Source organism: Cryptomeria japonica, chromosome 9 (assembly GCF_030272615.1).
Source record: "Cryptomeria japonica chromosome 9, Sugi_1.0, whole genome shotgun sequence".
NCBI lineage: Eukaryota > Viridiplantae > Streptophyta > Pinopsida > Cupressales > Cupressaceae > Cryptomeria > Cryptomeria japonica.
Window position 1 is genome coordinate 561,380,467 of NC_081413.1, and position 22,846 is coordinate 561,403,312.

The window sequence follows — 22,846 nt, forward strand, 5'->3', positions numbered from 1 at the left end:
ATTAAATTGAGTTTATGGAAGGCGTCAGTGAGGGTTAATATAGTGGTGTGAAGATCAATGATGGTACTCTCCCATAAAATTCTGGCATAGGATTCGCCATAGGGTCTGCGGAGGGTGTTTCTAGTGCAAGAACCTAAAACGTTTTAATCCCTAACTCTCCATAAATAGGTATATCTTTGAGAGGTGGAGGGGTGATGTGTCTTCCTCTTCTAAGGTATTTAGATGTGTATGCGGGAAAAGCGGGTCAATGAAACTCAAAACATGAAAAGTGGAGCTCAAAGAGGCTTGCTCACACACCCACAGGACTTCTTGGTGCAAGTTATGGAGTCATGAAGGATGACTCAACTTCCCAAGGTTGGTTCCATGATTCTCTATCTCACAAGGTCCCTCAAACCAATGCCTTTTCTCTCCGATCATTGAACAAAGTGGTTTAGGGATGACAAATATAAGAATGAGGGATACTTTTGATTGATTTAGTATGAATGCATTCCTATCTATGCCTGATTCTACAAGATGCAATAAACTAGATTATAAGATGGCAAGATTAGCATAAATACTATCCTAACATGATATACTAGTCGAACATGTATTTCTTATGATAATGGAAATGCCTCTTAAAATGTTTATTAAGATGATTCCTATTCAAAGAGAGGTTAAATGCTAAATTAAAATGACTATATCTTAGATGCATGAAACTTGAATCTTTGGATCCTTAAAATGGAGGAAGGAGAGCTCTATTTATAGCAAAAATAGGGCAATGGATGGTCAAGATTAAAAGAGTTAATCAAGGGTCAGGATTGAAAGTTATCAATCCATGTTTACAATTCTCACCAATGAAATGGTGACAATTGTCAACATAAGGTTGGTTCAGAGGAGAGGTAGGAAGCATTAAATGCTTGAGAGGACCTCATGGTTACTCTAGGAGGTAAGTGTTAAGGTTAGGTCAAGGTTATCCATTGGATAAAGATTTTACCCAAAGGATAAACTCTTGTGCAAAGGTTAAAGGGATAACTATGGTCAAAGCAATAAATACATGATGAGACCCTTGGGTTAGATGGAGGTTAAGTTAAGGAAAAAGTCTCTAATCATTCCACTAAGGGTTAGTTAACCATTAATGGTTTGAAGACTTAGGGGACAAATTTGTAAGAGTCCTTCCAAATTTGGGGGCACTATCTTGTTGAATGGATAAAGGCTTTAATGTATTTGGAAGACTTTCCTCCAAATTTGAGAAGTGACCTCCTCAAATTTAGGGAAAAAGGATAATGAGTGGTTTTGGGTTAATTGATTAGGTTTAGAAGAATCTAGAAGAATTTAGGAAGGGGATTTAGGATGCAAGTGGGGGATGTAGGAAAATGCAAGTGGGTGAGGAATAATAGGATTTAATAAATTGTTTTATTTTAATTTGGTTGCAACTTGGTAATTTGAATAAATTAGATTTATTCAATTTGGGGAGAAACTATTTAATTAAATGGGATAGAAGGGGGATTTTAATTAAATGTAAATTTAATTAAATGGCTTAGATAGAAGAGGGTATATTAATTAAATCTTAATTTAATTAATTAGAAGAATTTAAGAGTAATTAAATGAATAAAATTCACTTAATTAATTATGAAACTTTTAGGTGTCTACATTTTGCCCCTCTTTGAAGTGACGTGTGTGCACACATTGATTCAAAGAAAATGATGTGTCATCCTAATTTAATTATGATCAATTTTTATGTCATTTTGAGATATGTCATGCCCCAATTTTGATAATCGATGCCCTAGATTGGATAAAATGATGTTGATAATGCCCCCTTGGGAGATGAATCAAAAATTTTGAAAATTTGATTTGATTTGGATAATTTTGATAGCATTGTAAATTTTGGTCTATGTTGAATGCATAAAGTGATTCATCTCTCGATAATGATGTTGGGCAGGTTGGTATGAGATCCCATGAGTGATTTTCACATTCCTTCATGTAACCCTAATTTCAATTTACCCTATAAAAGGGGAAAAGGTAATTCCTTTTGTCTCATTTGTGCTCATTGACTTTGGAGATAGTGACATTTGGAGAGAAGCGAGCATGCCAATTCCATATTCTTCTCACCGATTCGAGTGCATTAGGAGGTATCGGAGGCCTACCACATATGGACCACTGGTAAGTCAACCTTTTTGACCCCTATTTGATTTTTGGTTTTGTCGTTTTGGGTCATTTTTTTGAATTTTTTATGCGGATTTTTATGTTTTAGCGTGTCTAGTAGAAAGAGTAGCACATACGAAAAATTTCATAGTGCGTAGAGTTTGTTGAATAGGGTAGCATCTGAATTTTGAATGCTAGCACATCATTAGGTTAGGGTAGTGCATCAAATTTTGTTAGCACATCAGGGGTACAGGGTAGCGCATAGGGTAAAATGGGTAGCACATGGAAAATATCCAGTGCATAGGGCTTTTAGAGGGTCACATGGGTAGGTCATGACAGCACATAGGTGTGACCTAGCGCATAGGGCTAAATGCATAGCGCATGGGAGGGATAGAATAGCACATATGGTTTTTGTAGCGCATAGGGAGAATTGGATAGTGTGTGGAGAAAACATGTTAGCACATGAGAAGTAGTTTAGCACATAGAGAAAATGATTTAGCGCATAGGAAGAAAAATTTGGTATAGTGGGATTTGTGAATGAGAAAAGTTTGTAGGTTGAAGTTGTGCTTGCTAGGATAAATGGAGTTTTTGTGAGTCATCATGTCTGCTGTGATTGATATGATAGGTAGTCCAATATGAGTTGATTTATATAAATTGATTTTATTGATGATGTTTCAAGTTGATATAGATTTGATGTGATATGATGCGAAACTTGATTTTAATTTGTTCAAAGTTTTCAAGTTTTGGATATGAATGTGTTTGAAATGGATTGTGGAGCTTGAGTTGTGTTACAAGCTGATATGGAACTTGAGTTGTTTTACAAGTTGATATGATTCAAAACTTGAGTTGTTTTACAAGTTGATATGATGTGAAACTTGAGTTGTTTTACAAGTTGATATGATGTGAAACTTGAGTTGTTTCACAAGTTGATATGATTTGAAACTTGAGTTGTTTTACAAGTTGATATGATGTGATGGATTGATATGTTGTGAAACTTGAGTTATATTTGTTCAAAGTTTTCAAGTTGTTGAGATGATTTTGAGTTTGATATTCATGTATTGATGAGAGAACTGATATTGGACTTGCTTTGTGTTTTGACAGGAGTGTCTTGGAGTATTGTAGTCACGTGAGCGATTTTTGAGATTGTGGTCCTTGATACCACCATTGACACAAGGATATTGAGATATTATTGATAGATGTGGTTTGACCTCTTTGCTAGACATGCCTTGGTTTATTGTAAACTAGGGCTTACTGACAGTATTTGCAAAGAGGTGGCATAGTGATACAAACACCTTTCATTTGGCTACAGGGGAGATGACAGCGACCCCAGAGGATTGCTATCATATTTTGTGGATTCCTGTAGTAGGGGAATTACTACCCTATGAGAAGACAAAGGAGGGTGGGACTGAGGCTCTGTGGTGGATATTTCAGGATGACACTATTTGTGGGTATGAGATCCCGTGGGTGGAGTTTTTGGATTTGGATTATGGGCCTCTGCCTTCTATTCTAGCAGGTTTTATAGTCAGATTCTTATGTCCCGACCAGAGGTCGAAGGGACTATCAGTGGGATGGGGATTGGTGTTGGAGGACATGGTGACGCAGGATCAGTGGTTTGCATGGGGGTCAGCGATGTTGGCTCATTTATATAGGGATTTTCATGATGTAGTGTACTTGGGATATAGCAGTTTATCAGTTGGAGTGACACTGCTGCAGCTATGGGCATGGGAGCATATCCCCATGGCAGATAGAGACAGGCCTATTGGAGGTGCATATGCGTATGGATACAAGGGGATAGCTGTCTAGCATAAGCTAGGAAAACTAGAGAATTGGAGGAGAGTACTGGATGACAGTGATATAGTTGTCTGGTGACCGTATATAGGGTGTGAGGTATGGGCTGAGGATGGGATGGAGATGCCTCATGTTTTCAGTTCTAGGTATCTGATAGGGTAGACACCCTTTATTATAGAGAGGTTTTTGCATGGCCGGGTGCTACGGTAGTATGGTCGTCAGTAGGGGATACCACAGGGAGCATTTTTTATGCTTGACGAAGACAGGACATCCTAGATTGGGGGCCTACTATTGACAACACGGTAGCAGTGGAGGAGTTCTTTCACTTAGCTAGGTAGATTTGGGATTATGCCCCAGAGATCATGGATGTAGGGTTGACTCGCGAGTTTGCAGTACTCTTCACAGCACATGCAGTGGCTAGGATATCAGATCTAGCTGAGATGATTCCATCTTTTGATGATGACAAGTAGATAGATGAGGGAGATGATGATGGAGGAGGAGGGGATGGCAGAGATGGTGGAGGAGGTGGCCAAGGTTGGTGAGGAGTGAGAGGGAGATTGGAGGTGGGGAGGAGAGGAGATAGGGGTGGAGATAGGGGGATATGGGAAGAGAGAGCTGTGCAGCAAGTGGCAGTAGATAGAGGGAGAGGAGGGTTGGCGATTAGAGCTAGAGGAGAGGAGCATGTTGGGGAGGTGATAGCAGCAGTGGGAGGTTATGAGATTGTGTGATGACCGGCCCAGAGGAGGAGGTCAGATGTGTTACCTCCACCAGCACCGAGGACAGGTAGGGGGATAGGGGGTACCCCTTTACAGGTACCCTTGCAGATGTGGATTCCTACACATATGGAGGATGCACAAATCATATCACTGTAGTTGTCAATGTAGCATTTGCAGGCAGAGATGTTGGCGTAGCAGCGTCAGATTACACAGCTGACCACAGAGTAGGATACTGCTTTGGAGTGGTTGGGTTGAGTTGAGGCTGGAGTAGAGGCGGTAGAGAGAGCAGCTACAGGTGGTCCGATGAGAGACATGTTGAGGGAGTTAGCCTTGAGGGCCAAGGAGGCAAAGTATTACAAGAGACATTGCGAGGATGTGGTGCCCAGGGAGCGCCAGGTGTAGAGTTTCACTTAGTCAAGATCTAGTCGATCCCAAGAGACTGGGTCAAGGACAGAGAGTAGAGGCATGACAGGGCCTCATAGATGGGATCCACCTAGAGATCCAGGTGTTGGGACATCGGTAGCAAGACCATTGCCTTCAGGAGATAGTCATACCTGAGAGACGTTATCTCCTTTGTATTTTGATCATTGTATTGTATTTGGCACAAACATGACATATTTGTATGTTGATCTTTTTTGATATATATATATATGACACCATTTTCTTTGATCCTCATGTGACATGTTATGGATTATGTTTTCTATATGCTTTTGATTATTCTATGATGATGCAAATGCTTAGATAAATGTATCTGATGTGATATTTGTAGGATGTTGTGAGATGTATTTTTGAAATGAGATGTATGATAATGATATGCTGTGAGATGTATCTTGAAAATGAGATGTATGATAATGATATGCTATGAGATATATCTTGAAAATGAGATGTATGATATGATATGCTATGAGATATATCTTGAAAATGAGATGTATGATAATGATATGCTGTGAGATATATCTTGAAAATGAGATGTATGATATGATATGTGGTGCAACTAAATGCAAGATTTATATGATAATGATGTGTAGCTAATTGTAAGATGATATCCAACTAATTGTAAAATGATATGCAATGAATTGTTTTTTAGCATCCTCATTCTGCATTGGTCATCCCTGTGTAGCCACATGTTGTTTGTTTTCTTTGTATGTATCATCATTGAGCATTTATTTGGTTGGAATATGTTGAAAATTTATACAAGCATAATAGTATATTTGAACCATAATGACTTGAGAAAATTTTTCGTGATGTCTGATTTTGCAAGATAGCACAAGCATCAAGGTATAATTGAACCAGGATGGCCTGAGTGTGGATTGCATATAAACAGACAAGATTAAACCATTTGTATGCGTAAAGTGGATTCATGTCTTTAGTGATATGCTTTGAATCACGTCTCGAGACAAGTATTTACACAATACAAATGATTGCCTCATAGATAGAAAACTAAGAAAATATTGGAGTCCCCTGATGTTCTCTAGCTTTTAAGCATGGTGGAGAAAAATGTAGAGGATCCAATAATTTTAAAAATTTTAAGTGCAAAAAATAGTCAAAACTTTATGCAAGATGCAACTTTTGATACTTCAGAAAATCATCCATCAACCCTTGTGAATTTTGTTGAGCGATTAATGTTTTGTTGTGCGATTTGTGTGAGTGTTGTATGTTGCACATGATGTTCTCAGTTTGCTTCTATTTTTTTACGGTTTGAACATGCTTGTAGGTTTTGACAAGTATTGCCCCTAGCTAATTGTACCTCTTGATGTGGATATGTACAGTGATTACCAAGCCATGGTGAGATGTGGAGGAGGAATATGTGGATAAACCAGGATAGTAACTATGCTAAGTATGTCCTAAATGGATTTTTGGGATAAAAATGTCGGGTGGTGGCCAATAGTGCTTTATTGTGGATATAATGATATGGATATAGATAGAGGAGGCATCCTCTCACAAAAGTGCCTGTTACTAGGTTTTCAATAGTTGCTTTTATTGTACCTTTGTATTTGCTTTTTCTTGATTTTTTTATTTTTTTTATTTTTTTTGTGCATTAGGTTCTTCAAGTGTAGTATTTCTTCCAATGGATGTTGTTAGTTGGTTCATTGAGAACATCTCCTTCTAAAGTTGTTAGCTGATAAGTGCCTGATCCATAGGCTAATATGATGACATAAGGACCTAACCAGTTGGGCTCAAATTTACCTTTCTTTTCCCGATCTTGCTGATTTTTTAGGATTTTCCTTGAGTACTAGGTCACCAACTTTAAAAATTTGAGGAATGACCTTGTGGTTGTAACTTCTGCACATGCATTGCTAATATGCTTTGAGATGAGTGTAGGCACATTGGCATCTTCCATCTAGTAGTTCAAGTTCTTGCAGTTGGTTAACTTGATACTCTTCATCCAGAATTAAGACTTTTAGAGAGACTCTGAGAGATAAAATTTCTACTTCTAAGGGTAAAATAGCTTCTGATCCATATACCAATGAATATGGTGTAGCTCCTGTAGGTGTTTAGATGCTTGTTCTGTATGCCCAAAGTGCTAGATTAAGCTATACATGCCAATTTTTGCCTGCATCATTCACTATTTTCTTTAGGATTTTCAATATTGTCTTGTTGGATGCTTCAGCTTGACCATTCCCCTATGGGTAGTAAGGTGTAGAAAAATGATGTTGGATTTTGAATTGTTCACATAGTTCTTGTACATCTTGGTTCTTGAAAGGTCATCCATTATCTATGATGATGGAACTTGGAATACCATATCTATAGATCAGATAATTAAGGATAAAAGAGGCAATTTGTTTCCCAGTTACTGTGGTCATAGGAACTGCTTCAATCCATTTGGTAAAGTATTTTGTTGCGGTTATAATGAACTTGTGTCCATTTGAAGATGAAGGATGAATTTTTCCAACCAAGTCTAGTCCCCACTAGAAAAAGGGCCAGGATGTCATGAATGGTTGTAGTTCTTGTGCTAGTGCATGCATCAGGTTGCCATGGATCTGACATTTAGGACATTTCTTTGCAAAACGATAAGTCTTTTTCCATTGTCGACCAATAATATCCCATTCTCAGAAGCTTTTTAGCAAGAGTAGTACCACTTGAATGTGTGCCATAGATACCTTCATGAAGCTCATGTAAAGCAGAGTCAGATTCATTACGATGAAGGCAATGAATAAGAGTACCATCTAGACCTCGACGGTACAAAGTATCAGTAGTGAGGGTATAACGGGAGACTTGGTGGATGAAGTTGCATTTTTAATTTTGGGATAAGTCAATGGGTAGGATGTTGTTCTTAAGATAGTCATATATTGGTCCATAAAGTGGAGAATCCGAACTAGTCAAAGCATAGATAACATGGGATTCAGAGTGGTCATAGGTTGGGGAGAATAGTTGCTCTACCAGAAACTCATAATGACTCTATTGCTCTAGAATTTGCAGTAATGAAGTGATAGTAGTCATTGCATCAACTGCTCTGTTGTTTAACCTTGGTATTTGTTCAAAGGTGATGTGTATAAAATATTGCTTGAAGTCATCCACCATTCACTTGTAGGGTAGCAGCTTGTCATCCTTTGTCTGATAGTCATTATTGACTTGATTGACGACTAGTTGTGAGTCTCTGTAGACCTTTAACTCTGTGATTTTCCATTCTATGGCCATTTTGATGCCTATAACCAATGCCTCCTATTCAGCCACATTATTTGTACAAGGAAACATAAGTCTATATGATCTTGGTATAGTGTGTCCTTCAGGAGTGATGAACAAAATGCCAACACCCGAGCCATGTTGTGTGTAAGACCCATCAAAGTACAATGTCCATTGTGTGGTAGAAATAGCCAGTACGTCCCTATCTGGAAATTTGATTGCCATAGTTTGTTTTCTAGGTATTGGTGCTTGAGCCAGTTGATCTGCAATTACTTGGCCTTTGATAGCTCTACATTATGTGTAATGGATATCAAATTCACTAAGAATCATGACCCATTTAGCCAATCTGCCTGTAAGAGCTACCTTGCTGAGTAGATATTTGAGAGGATCAATATTTGCCACTAGCTTAATTGTGTGAGCTAGCATGTAATGTCAGAACTTTTGAGAAGCGAGGACCACTGTTAGATAGGCCTTCTCAATAAATGAATAGTTTAATTCATATCCATTTAATGTCTTGCTGATATAGTATATAGCTCGTTCCTTGCCTTGGTGATCTTCTTGTGCTAATAATGCCCCCAGTGAGATATTTGTTGTTGAAATGTAGAGAATGCGTGGTTTCCCAGCTATTGGTGGTACTAGAACTGGTGGACTCATTAGATACTACTTGATTTGATAGAAATATTTTGTAAATTTAGCTTCCCATTTGAATGGTACATTTTTATGTAGCAAATGATTGAATGGTAGACTTTTATTTGCTAGTTGAGTGATAAATCACCTGATTGATTGGAGTCATCCTTGTAGAGATCTGAGCTGACTGATGTTCTTTGGTGGTGGAATTTCCATAATGGCTTGTACCTTTGCTAGATCCACTTCAATACCTTTAGCTGAAACTATGTATCCTAGTAACTTTCCTAATGTAACCCCAAAGACACACTTCTTAGGGTTGAGTCTGACTTGGAATTTTTCTAATCTGTCAAATATCTTTGCTAAGATGCTGAGATGTTCTGCTCTGGTGAAGGATTTAGCTAGTAAATCATCCACATAGTCTTCCATGAAGGTATGCATCATGTCATGAAAGATTGTTGTCATTGCTCGTTGATAAGTGGCGCTTGCATTTTTCAAGCCGAAAGGTATAACATTCCAACAGTACATTCCCCATGGATAGGTAAATGTTGTTCTCTCTTGGTCTTCTGGGACTATCTTGATTTGATTATAGCCAAAAAAATCATCCACTAGTGATAGCATTGCATGGCCTGCTATGAGGTCTACAATTATGTCGATACTGGGTAGAGGAAAGTCATCCTTTGGACAAGATTGATTGACATCTTGAAAATCCATGCATATTCTGATACTGCCATCGAGCTTTGATACTGGTATAATGTTGGAGATCCATTCAGCATAGTCGATGGGTCAAATAAATCCAACATCTAATAGTTTCTTTAGTTCAGTTTTGACCATGAGTGCTACTTGTGGACTCATCTTTCTTAGTTTTTGCTTGACTAGTTTAGCTCCTTGAGTAATGGATAAATGATGCATGATCAACTGTGGATCAATTCCAGGAATATCAGCATATGACCAAGCAAAGTTGATTTGGTTTTCTTTAAAAAATTTGACAAATTATGCTCCTTCCTTCATTAGAGATTCTGCCAGGTGTATGTTTTTGGCTGCTTCTGTAGTACCAATGTTGATAGATTGAATTGGCTCAATCAATATGGATGATCTCTCTTGGTAATGTTCTGAAAGAGTGTCAAGTTTTTCACCCTTAGATGCATCCTTTATTTTTACTTTTTGGTGATCTATTGCTGCCATTGACTGGTTTTCAGCTATAGATCCTTTATCTTATTCATTTTTGCAACTGAGAGACTTGGCACTCCCTGGATTGTAGATGTCATTACATTGTTTACTGGTAAAGTTTATTTCCAGGTTAATGGTGCACAAGTAATGAATGATGGATTCATCATTTGGGAAAATTGGTATATCATGAATTTCAGGTTCATCCCAGTCTATGAGGTTAGGAAAGACGAGTGGTAAGGAGTTGTTATGTGGATCAAGTTCGACTACTGTAAGTGTTAGGATGGAGGTTTCATCTGATTAGACTGGGTTTTAAAGAGTTCAATAATTTTGTCAAGGTCTTCGATGGTATCATTTTTTGTGTAGACTTGTTTATAATGATGCTGCTCATTTTCCTTGGCATCATAGATATTTTGTGGGCCAAATTCAAGTGTTCTATATTCTGTGTTGTGTGCTTCTTGAGAAATGGGTGCATGGCTACTATTTTCAGCAACATCGTCAGTAGTACTAGAGCAGCTGCCCCATTCATATTCATTGGAATCAGTCTCAAAAGGTATCATCCTAGATTCTATTAATGTTGTAAACTGGTATGTTGTATGGTGAGAATAGGTTTTTAATGATGGATACAAGTCTGGTAGTTTTCTCTGATTTTGTGTCAGATCCTACTTCTACCTTTTGTATTGGTTCATATACTGTCCCTCCTTGGGGAGGAGTGATGTTATCAGGAGATGATTCTTCTTTGTTGGATATTGGTTCTTGAATATGATCTACTTTTGTAGATGTTGTCTTCTTGTGAATGATGGGCTTCCCTTGATGTTGCTTCCTTTCTTGATGTTCACGTTCCTTACAGATTGTCTCTGCTGACTCAAATAGTGCTTCCTACCAGGAGTCTTCTTTGTACTTCTGCTTTGCTTTCCACTAAGGTTTTTGATATTTGTGTGGTATCCTTCTTGGTAGTAGAGTGAGTTCAAAGCCCAATCCCTTTTTGTCTTTACTAAAGATCTAATGGTTCTGTGATGCCTTCTTGACGTTGGCGAATAGGTCCTTTGCCATTATATCCCATTCGCTGCATGATTAAGTAACCTTTCCCATACAAATTTGTTGGTATAGCTACTTCCACAGTAGCCACTTTGTCTTCTTCTTCATCTTTGTATAACTAGCTAAGGATGTCCTTTTCCTCTAATTCATGTGCTAGAGTGCCAACTTGAATGAATGTTCCATCAAACTGTGTGATGGGCCGAGTTACTTGATGTGTTGATGTTGTAGGTAATCCATGAGATTTAGGTGATGTTGGTAAGTTAGCCAAACACATGGGTTCCAAATAGTATTCCCCCATGCCTTGCTCTTTGATTGTTAGTTTTTGCTTGAAATTTCTAGACTTTTCCTATTGAAGATCTGGTGTTAAGGAATTTTGCTTTTCTCTATTATGTGGGACTAGGCTATCTTGGGTTTCCCCCATTGCATTGCAATATTGAAATAGATTGTGATCAGCTGATATGGAAACCTCCTAGCCATTATAGGGAAATTTTACACACTGGTGATACATAGAAGGCATTGCTTGCATTTCATGTATCCAGGGTCGACCTAATAAGATATTGTATGTGAGGTCTATGTCTAGGACCTAGCACATAGTATCTTTCTATATCGGTCCTACCTGAATAGGTAACATTATGGTTCCTTTAGATGACATTTCTTCATCATTATATACTTTTATGGTGATCTTCTTGTATGGATCAATAGACTCTTCAAAAAATCCTAATGCACGGATAAGTTTTAAGGTACAAATATTAAGTCCAGCTCCTCCAACTATTAATACTCATTTTAATCGATGTTTATGGACTATGACTTCAATATGGAGAGGAGTATTATGTGGATGGCTCAATGAGATATTATCATGATTAGAAAAAGTGAGGTTATGAGGTCCTATCATATGAGCCACCATGGTTTGGAATTTGTTAGCATCCAGATCTTTAGGTACATTTGTTTCTAGCAGTGCTTGTTCTAATATGTCTTTGTGCTTTGGCAAAAGTTTTAGCAACACCAGAATAGATATTTGAGTGGGAGTTTTGCACAGTTGGCTAACTAGATCATATTGAACTTTGGGTATTGTGTTCATCATTGATATATGTCCCTTCAAAACATATTTTTGAGCTCTGGTTGTTACGTTGACAGATTTATGTTCGTGTTGATCTTGGATGGTGATGACATTTACTTGATTGTCTACAACTAATATGTGATTGATAATGTTATTGTAGATGTGATTGATACGAGCCCTGCATGTATCATTTGAGGTTGAAGCTCCATCCTTGTTGTAGTTTGGAAGAGGATTCTTAAAAGCTCCATGGTCATCGTTTGTCTTGAGACCATCAACTATTAGATCACCTCTATCAATCATGTCATAGACAATGTTTTTCAGTCTCATGCAATGATTTGTTTCATGACCTTTGTTGTGATCAAAATCACAAAAGTGTGAGTCATTCCACCAAGGTGGTTTGATTTATGGTTCATAGTTGCTAATTGCTGGTAATGAGATAATTTTGTTTGCCAGGAGTTCTCTAAATGTTGACTCTAGTGATTGTCCCAATGGTGTGTAGACATGTTTTTAAAAATGGTTGGTGTTACCTCGTGAATTGTTATTAGGCCCTCGATTTGTGTTATTGTTTTGAGCATTGTTGGTGGTGGGTTTACTTTGATTGGTATTTGGCATGTAAGTGTTAATGTTTGGATTAGCACTTTTGGGATTCTTTGTAGCTTGAGGATTTCTTGATAATGCAAGCACGGGCTGCTTAGATTTTGGATCATGTGATTCATTGACTCCTTTGTTTCCATTATTTTTGTTTTTGGTCCAAAATCTAGATTTGTCCAAATTATTGGTGTTTTGATTATTGTATTTTGATGAACTTGTTCCTTCTTTGAAGAATTTTAGTGTTCCTTTCTTGACACATGCTTCTTCTGCTTGAATGCCATTTTCAATCAATTTAGTGAAAGATGGTATGAATTGGAGTTTGAGCCTATAACTCATCTCACCATTCAAGTTGTCAATGAAAATTTCCATTTTCTCCTTTTCAGGGATATCATGGGGATATCTTAAAACCATACATCGCCAACATTGAAGGAATACCATGAATGCTTCATTGTTTTTCTATTTGGTGTTACAGACATCTAGCATGGTGATAGCATGTTGAATGTTATAGGAATATTGAGTTATGAACTTGTTGATGAGTTCATCAAATGATCTGACAGGAGGTGTGATTTTGGATAACCATTCCATTGTTTGTCCCCCCAAGCTTCTTGGGAATAACCTCATCAAATAGTTGTCATCATGAGAAAATTCAATACTCATTGTGCAAAATTCTCAAACATGATCATGGGGATCGCTTTTCCCATCGTACTTGTCAAATTTGGGAATGTCTGAGTTTGGAGGAAAAGGAACCATGCTCAATCATCTATTAAAGGGATAAGGACAAATTTTGTTTAATGAGTACCGTACTATTGTCCCTTGTTTCATGTCTTGCATTTGTCTTTTTAACATTTGCATTTGTTGAGTAAGAGCAATCAAAGGTGCATTATTTTGTTGAGGAAAGAGTTCTTGCCTTGCATTAATCCTAGGTTGAAATGGTGTATGGAACGGTATGTTTTGCTTGAGGATGCTTTTCTCTGGGATGTTTTGTTCTAGAATATCTTGCTTAGGGTCACGTGCTTCTTCTTCTCTTTGTCGTTCTTGATATTCATACTCTCGAGAGCCAATTCTAAAAATGCCTGTGTCTAAGTCTTCCGGAAGTTTAACTCCTTTGCTTGTGAGCATGAGCAAATATTTTTCTTTGTCATTTTCCATGAGTCTTTCCACAAGTTTTTGAAATGAAGTGCTTTCTTGACATTCTTGAAGAAGTTCTTTAGAAATCTCAGTGTCCTCTAGATGCAGACCTTCAAAGGGATTAGATAGCCTTCGATTCATGCTTGATTCTAGTGGTGCTTCACTTCGTTTGTTTTGTTGAGAGTGAGTAATAGTAGGCATCTAGTAGAAACTTTCTGTGACAAAGGGGATAAAATCCTCTTCGATATGTTGCTTAGGGGTTGGTGGTTCAAATCAAGGTATGTTGTAAGTGATGCACTCATTAGGAAATAATGTTGGATTGATCTTTCCTCCACGATTGATTTTTTTATTGAACGCGGATTTTTGACAGGATGCTCTAGTGTTCAAAGGTTCCCTATCAAATTCATTTGATTTGTTCTGAATGTAGAGTTGTACGTGATGAAGGAATGTTCGATAAGATTTGAAGAGTTGATGATTGATGTATAATTTTTTTTTTCTTTTGGCAAATTTTGAAGAACTTCGTTGTTGTTTCTTCAACTTAGTGCTATGATAAATATTCTTTCTTCTTAGAATATGAGGATTAGTCATGCATAAGTGATCAATGGTTTCCTTTTGAGTTGTTTTGGATTCAGTTTGTCTTGTTTTGGAAACTCAAGTTTTACTTTATCAAAGTGAAGGTTTAGATGCCCCCTCATGACAAAGTGCATCAAATGATATGGCATAGAGCTTTCCTGATATGGAAACTCAATTTGACAACTTGGAGTTTTTAAACAAGTGTGTTTTTGGGATAAAATCCATGAGGTAAAAAGGACCTATTTGCCACTTGTGATGATGTTTCATGATTTTGATAGGATAGATATATTTATCATGTGACTAGTTTTCAGATTCTGAACAACTTTTGTTTGATGAGAAACTTGCTTTTAGAAGTAGCTTTTGATACTCTATTTTTGGTATTCTGATTTGATGAAGTGCAGGTTGATGAAAGGAGGTTTCCAAAAATGTTTTCAAAATTTTCCAATTTGACCTCTGTTTTGCCCTTTGTTTTTTTGGTTTTGACCACGTACTAAAGCAGAGAGTCTATGCACTACAGAATGTTCTATACACGCTATAGAAAATACTCCACGCAGTATGCTACCCCTCGTTATGCGCTAACTGGTTTCTCTGGTTTGATTTTGTTTTCTCTAGTTTTCAAAGGTTTATGTGCTAATATCAGCCACTGACGAGCTACTTTTTATACCCCACGTGCTAAAAGTTGACTGTCGCGTGCTAAGCTGATGTTTCCATGCGCTAAACTATTTTTTAGAATGTGCCAACTGTATTTGTTGGTTTTAGGTGTTGGTAAAGCACTTCTATTTAAGACATTACATGCTAAAGGTAAGGTTTGGTGCACTAAAATATGATTTCTTTGTGCTAAGATGTTGCTTTTACATGCTACACTATCTTGATTTATTTGTTTTCTACAATTTTGAAACTTTGTTTTGAGTTTTTAGTGATGATAGATGATTTCCTGAAGTAACAAATGAAAACATGGCATCAAAGAAGTAACCATTTTTGCTTAAACTAAATAGTAAGTGTATGTTCTGTGAGGATGTGTTCAAATCCCCAATGTTTCAATAGGTTTGGATACAAGGAATACACTTCAAAAAGACTCTTTATTCAAGGGTCATAAGTAATACCATAGCCCACTAGTCTCGATACTCCATCAACTCAAACAATTGTGTCACCCCCTAGAGGGTGCCCATTTTTTTGCGTTTTGCCAGAAATTAACCCAAAGTGAATTGATTCACAATTGAGTAGTTATCTTGGGAGATATATGGTGAGTGATCTTGGGGGTGAATTCTTCCCCACCCTTGCACTATGATATTACAAATGTCTGGTTACTGACTCGGCTCAAAGTTTCTAATGCTAAGGTTCGTAATCAAGCTTCCTATTTAGTCATCAGTGATAAACTCCCTTAGGAGGCTTCCCAAGCTTTAGAACAAAGGCTTTATGTATCTCAAGGATATTGGGGGAAGGCTAATTGATACGCGCAACCATTGAAAAGGACTTTCATCACTTTCCACATTTGATTATAGTGGGTTGGAACACTTGGCATCAAAGTCATTTCCCACTTAGGTCGTTCCCTTCACATTGGCCAAAAATGGCTGTAAGAGTTTTTCAACCCCTCGGGAAGGTAGGCCTGCTAAAGGATTTAAATGTTGTATAACTGAAAGCGTAAGAGTAGTCTGGCTTTTTGATCACCTAGTTAAGGGGAGAGCATATACCTTCTACTTTCAAGACAAGGAAAACAAGGTTCTTTTTACCTTTCAAGTCAATGATTTTCTAAGATCTATATGGAGATGTTGCTCCATGAAAACATGATGTTTCTTTTATTTCCCTCACAGCAATGATTTTCTAATCTAGGAAAAGAACCAGGTCAACAAAGCAAACTTCGATGTTTGGTCAACAAAAGAAATAGATCCAAAGGGGAAGGCCTTCCCTCTTTGATTGTGAACAAAAATTTAAAGTGTGGTTCTTTTTCTTTGCAAAATGTGAAATTGATCCTTTTATGCACCAAAGGATGGTGAGATTCTTTTTAGCCCTTTGCTTGCAAAAATAAAAGATTGTTTTTTTTCTTTTAGAACCCAAATTAAGAAAAAAATCTCCTAGAAAAGCAAGAAAAAAATGTTGTTGTGGTTCATTTTACAGCCCAAAGTAAGGTGAGTTCAATTTTATCCAACAATAATTAAAAAAACACTCTAAATTTTAACTAACTTATCTAAGTTAGTAAAAATTTAAAACTACTTGCAATTCTTCTAATAAAACTAAGCTCCACCTGCAGGAGATTGTCAGAATCCTGTAAAATAGCAATCAAACCATTAGAAAAATATGGGATTTGGTGGACTTATACAAGTCTAGACTTAAGTTTGGTTACAATTTTATTTATTTTTTTCCTCTGTGATGCACTACAGAACAAACAGTACGTGCTACAGGATGACTGTGATGTGCTATCGGACAGACCCGATGCACGACTCTGTTTTCTAGATGTGTTGCTATGTTTTCCGGATGTGTTGCTCTATTTTTCTTTCGTGCCGAGATCTATAGGAAAAGATTAGTAAAAATGATGTGCTAAGCTAAGGACTTCATGCGCTAGAGTATAAAGCCCATGTGCTAAATAGTGTACGGGAAGTGCTAAGGGATGTTCCCCACATGTTGATTCTTGTTTCCCGCGTACCTACAAAAGTGCTTATTTTTGAAAACCGAATTGATTAATGGGGTTGAGCCCCATGGTGGGCGCTAGAATTGTATGTGGGAAAAGTGGATCAATGAAACTCAAAACGTGAAAAGTGGATCTAAAAGAGGCTTTCTCACACACCCACATGACTTCTTGGTGCAAGTTATGGAGTCATGAAGGATGACTAAACTTCCCAAGGTTGGTTCCATAGTTCTCTATCTCACAAGGTCCCTCAAACCAATGTCTTTTCTCTCCGATCACTAAGAAAAGTGGTTTAGGGATGACAAATGAAAGAACGAGGGATGCTTTTGATTGATTTAGTATGAATGCATTCCTATCTATGCCTAATTCTACAAGATGCAATAAACTAGATTATAAGATGGCAAGATTAGCATAAATACTATCCTAACATGATATACTAGTCTAACATGTATTTCTTATGATAATGGAAATGCTTCTTAAAATGCTTATTAAGATGATTCCTATTCAAAGAGAGGTTAAATGCTAGATTAAAATGACTATAGCTTAGATGCATGAAACTTGAATCTCTGGATCCTTAAAGTGGAGGAAGGAGAGCTCTATTTATAGCAAAAATAGGGCAATGGATGGTCAAGATTAAAAGAGTTAATTAAGGGTCAGGATTGAAAGTTATTAATCCATGTTTACAATTCTCACCAATGAAATGGTGGCAATTGTCAACATAAGGTTGGTTTAGAGGAGAGGTAGGAAGCATTAAATGCTTGAGAGGACCTCACGGTTACCCTAAAAAAGTAAGTGTTAAGGTTAGGTCAAGGTTATCCATTGGATAAATATTTTACCCAAAGGATAAACTCTTGTGCAAAGGTTAAAGGGATAACTATGGTCAAAGCAAAGATGCTTGATGAGACCCTTGGGTTAGATGGAGGTTAAGGAAAAAGTCTCTAATCATTCCACTAAGGGTTAGTTAACCATTAATGGTTTGAAGACTTTGGGGACAAATTTGTAAGAGTCCTTCCAAATTTGGGGGCACTATCTTGTTGAATGGATAAAGGCTTTAATGTATTTGGAAGACTTTCCTCCAAATTTGAGAAGTGACCTCCTCAAATTTAGGGAAAAGGGATAATGAGTGGTTTTGGGTTAATTGATTAGGTTTAGAAGAATCTAGAAGAATTTAGGAAGGGGATTTAGGATGCAAGTGGGAGATGTAGGAAAATGCAAGTGAATGAAGAATAATAGGATTTAATAAATTATTTTATTTTAATTTGGTTGCAACTTGGTAATTTAGATAAATTAGATTTATTCAATTTGGGGGGAAACTATTTAATTAAATGTAAATTTAATTAAATGGGCTAGAAGGGGGATTTTAATTAAATCTAAATTTAATTAAATGGCTTATATAGAAGAAGGGTATATTAATTAAATCTTAATTTAATTAATTAGAAGAATTTAAGAGTAATTAAATGAATAAAATTCACTTAATTAATTATGCAACTTTTAGGTGTCTACAAGATGTACTAAATCAAATTCCCACTCATGGGAGTTTGTTTCTAAATCATTCTCTAGCATCTAATTATTGGACCAGGTTGGGATGTTTTGTGAGTTGAAGAGTGTATTTGTCATGGGTTTATGCACTTCTGGAGGCAGTATTGTTGGTACCATTGGCACTGTTGATGGTGTTATCAGTTCAATTGGTGTAGTTGGTGCTGTGGGTATTGCTGATACTGTTTATGGTGTTATCAGTTCGATAGGTAAAATTATTGGTGTTGTAGGTAGGATTATTGGTGTTGCAGGTAGGATTATCAATATTTTAGGTGTAGTCGGTGCTACTAATGCTACTGATGGGATTATCATTTTTGTTGGTGCAGTTGGTGTTGTGGGTGCCACAGATATAATCAAGGATGGCCTCTTTAGATTAATTGGCTGATATTAGAGGTTTGTTGGGTTTCCATTTGAAACTAAGATTAGGAAGAGATTCCTTTTGAAAACCAACTCTAGTTTTATCTTTGGATTTTAACTCTGGTTGTAAGGGCTCATGTCATCCTTGCTTGCAAGGTCCCAAAGCACTGTGGCCATCATAGCCCATTCTTTGCATGATAGTAAGGCCTTTTCCATATTTGTATGTGGATTGTAGATGTTGGGATTTCTTTGGCAATGGGGTCTTTTTAGATCCATTCTGCTATGTCTTCATCCATGGTTTCTTTCTCTTGACTTTTACTAGGAATGAATTGTGCCAAAGTGCATGCTTTCTTGGCTAGTGTTGGTTGAAGAAACTTTTGAGGTTTGCCATGAGTTCTAGGGGAGGTGAGTAATTTCCCAACACAAAAGAGTTGGCTAAGATTATATTCCCTAGGACCTTCCTTAGCCATTTTTAATTTCAACTTCTCTTGCTTTGGTATCGGGATGATTGAGTTGAAAAGTGAGGTTGGATTAACATATGATATGGAAGGGATAGCTTCTCTGTTGTTAGGTATGGTGATCTCTGGCTGATGGTTAATATTGTTGCAATACACAAAGGGATTTACATCACCAAGGATTGTGATCTCTACACCATTATGAGGAAACTTGATACATCGATGATAAGTAGATGGAATGGCTTACATGGCATGTATCCAAGGTCTTCCTAACAAGAGATTATAGGGCAGAGGAAGATCTAGAACTTGGCAAACTATATGCTTCACCACAAGCCTGACCCTGATAGGTAATACAACAACTCTTCTGGAAGAACACTCTGCATCATCATAATCTTTAATGGTTATCCTTTTGTTGGGATCCACTGATTCTACTGCATACACTAAAACTGTGACCAACTACAAGGTACATATATTCAAGCTAACTCCATTATCAATCAAGACTCACTTGATTCTATATTGGTTTACAAATCCTTTGATGTGAAGGGATGCATTATGTGGTTGTTGGAATGAAGCATTGTTACTTTCAAAAAAAGTGAGGCATGGTGATGACCTGAGACAGCCAACCAGGGCTTGAAATTGATCTGTGTTAAGGTTGGCAGGGACTGACACTTCTTGGAGAGCTTGGTCCAAGATTGTTTTGTTTGATGGCACAAAAGCTCTAATATGGATATGAGTGCAAGTGTTTTATCTAACTGTTCCACAAGGTTATACTACTTAGGGAGGGGTGTCATTCCTTATGGAGCTTCTTTAATTGTGATCTTGATATGAAGCGTAACAGCATTTCATGTAGGATTTGGATCTTTGATGGTAAGAGTTGCAACTTGTTCATCAATGTCATAGAGGTGATTTACAGTATAATTATATGCAGCTTGTGTATAATTTGTAGTATTTGTGTTTCACTCAGAGGTGGAAGGACCCCTTTGATCATGTGATGGAAGTGGATTCTTCAACATTAGATGATCGTCATTGGCTATTTTAGGGTCATGTCCTTCTATTTCAATTTCTCCTCTATCAATAAGATCTTGAACAAGATCTTTCAGTCGATGGCAATTGCTCATCTTATGCCCTTTTCCCTAGTGAAATTCACAATGTTCATTATTGCACCACCATGGAGGTTTGACTTGAGGCTCATAGTTATAGGTTTTCGATAAGGTCACAAGATTGGAAGAGAACAATTGATGCAATATTGTTTTGATGGGTTCCACTAAGAGTGTGTATGTGCATTTTGGTTTGAAATTTTGTTTCCTTTCCTTGGGTTCTTGTTTCCGTGTGTTGCGACCTTGATTTTGTGGTTTATTGATGGTGTTGTTGTTAGGAGAGGGATTTTGTCTTACAAATATGACCACAGGTTGTGCAATTTTTACTGTTCGAGCATCCACTATCCCATTATTGACAATGTTCTTGTTCTAGTTCTTGTTCCAGAAATCTAGTTTATCACTATTATAATGTGGACGAGGGCCATCTTTGGGTTCATTATAGATTTTGATAATTCCCTTTTTGATGAGGGCTCATTCACATTTTAGTCCTTGAGTGATCATATCTTCAAAGGATTCTATACCCTTCATGTCTAAATGGAATTCCATCTCATCATTCAAGTTGGAAAAGAATATTTCCACTAGTTATTGCTTAGGTAAATGAAGAGAACGTCTACTAGATAGTTGTCTCCACCGTTGCAAGAAAGTCAAGAACAACTCCCCTAGTTTTTGTTTGGTGTTGCATAAATCTGCCATGGTAACATCTCATTCTATGTTGTGTGAGTAATGAGTGATGAATTTTTGAACTAGTTCCTCAAATGTTCTAATGCCACCTGGTAATCAGGAAAACCATTGCATGGTTGTGCCTCCCAAACTTTGAGGAAAAAGATGCATTAGATAGGTTTCCTCATAGGCCACCTCTAAACAAGCTGAGAGAAATTCTTGTACATGGTCTCTAGGGTCTCATTTTCCCCTATACTTTTCAAACTTGGGTGTTTCAAACCCTCATAGAAAAGGTGGCATATATTCCTATCAAAAGGATAGGGACAAATATAGTTAAGTAAAAACCGGGTAGTCTTCACACTACTATTGAGTTATTGAGCGAGATTTTCTACTTGTCTCAACATGTCTATTTCTGAAGGAGTGGGAGGTGGGGGATTTCCTTGATGATTAAGGTCATAACGGAAGTAATCTCTCCCTCTTCCACCATCATTATAGCTATGTTGCTTAGATGTCTATCATATCTATGCGGTATCAAAGTTAGAGGGTAGTTTAGCACCCTCTTGAGTAAGTCTCACAAAATGAGCATATGCATTATTTCTAAAGATTTCATCAAAGAGACGATTGAATTTGGGATTATGTTGTGCTCTTTCTATATCTTCAGGCATTGGAGTGCTAGGATCTTCATCATTATTGCCTCCTCCAATTTCCTCTTAAAAATCGTTGAGGTTTTCTTCCTCCTCACCTTCGATCGCTGGTTGTCAATTTTTCATTGATCTTCTTTGAGCCATATTGTTGAAAGTTTGAGGTTTGGTGAAGGTGATTTATGAGTTGGTGATGAAATGTTTGATGGAAAATAAGTGTTTGCGAAATGTTTGTTGGAAGATGGATCTCTAATATTGAAGGTTGGATGTTTTAACCAAGTTCCTTGTGAATTGCTCATGTTTTCAACAATTTTGATGTGATAAGGTATAGCAAGGTTTGAGATGTGTTACAAACCAAGCTACCTAGCAATGAGAGGATGCACTCATAAACTAGTTTTAACCTGTGTAGAAATGCCTCTTAGGATGATTGATCCTAGATGTAGAGACACTCTAAGAAGTGATTTATTGTTTTGATTTAGCAATATTTAAAAGAAATTAGGATAAGACCCTTTTGTGTTTTGAGAGTTTGAATGATTTTGTGATGTGTGAAGGTGAAAGTGAGTAGAATATGGACCTCAATAAAAAATTTATGTCACAAAGGGGGTTTCTACTTCTTCCTTTTTCTTAGGGGTTTGTGGTTCCCCTCGAGCTATGTTGTATGTGATATAGATTTGAGGAAAGAAAGCAGGATTGATCTCGCCCCTATTGTTTTTGTGATAATACAAGGCTCTATACTGAGTAAAAGCTCTATTTTTCAAAGGCTCCTTGTCAAATTCATTAGATTTACCTTGAAGATACAAGTGCATATGACACAAGAAGATTATGTGTGAGAAATTTTTTTCTATTGATATATAAAAAATTCCTTCTTTTGATGAGAGATTTTGAACTCAATCGTGTCTTTTTCAATGTGGTCTTTTGATGAAGACTCCTTTTTCTCAAGATGTGAGTCATGGTCATACAAACTGATATTTTGTTTCACTTGTTGATGTTTGTGTTGTTTTACCAATTTTTTAGGTGAATTTGTTGGATGAATACTTGGTTTAAAATTGT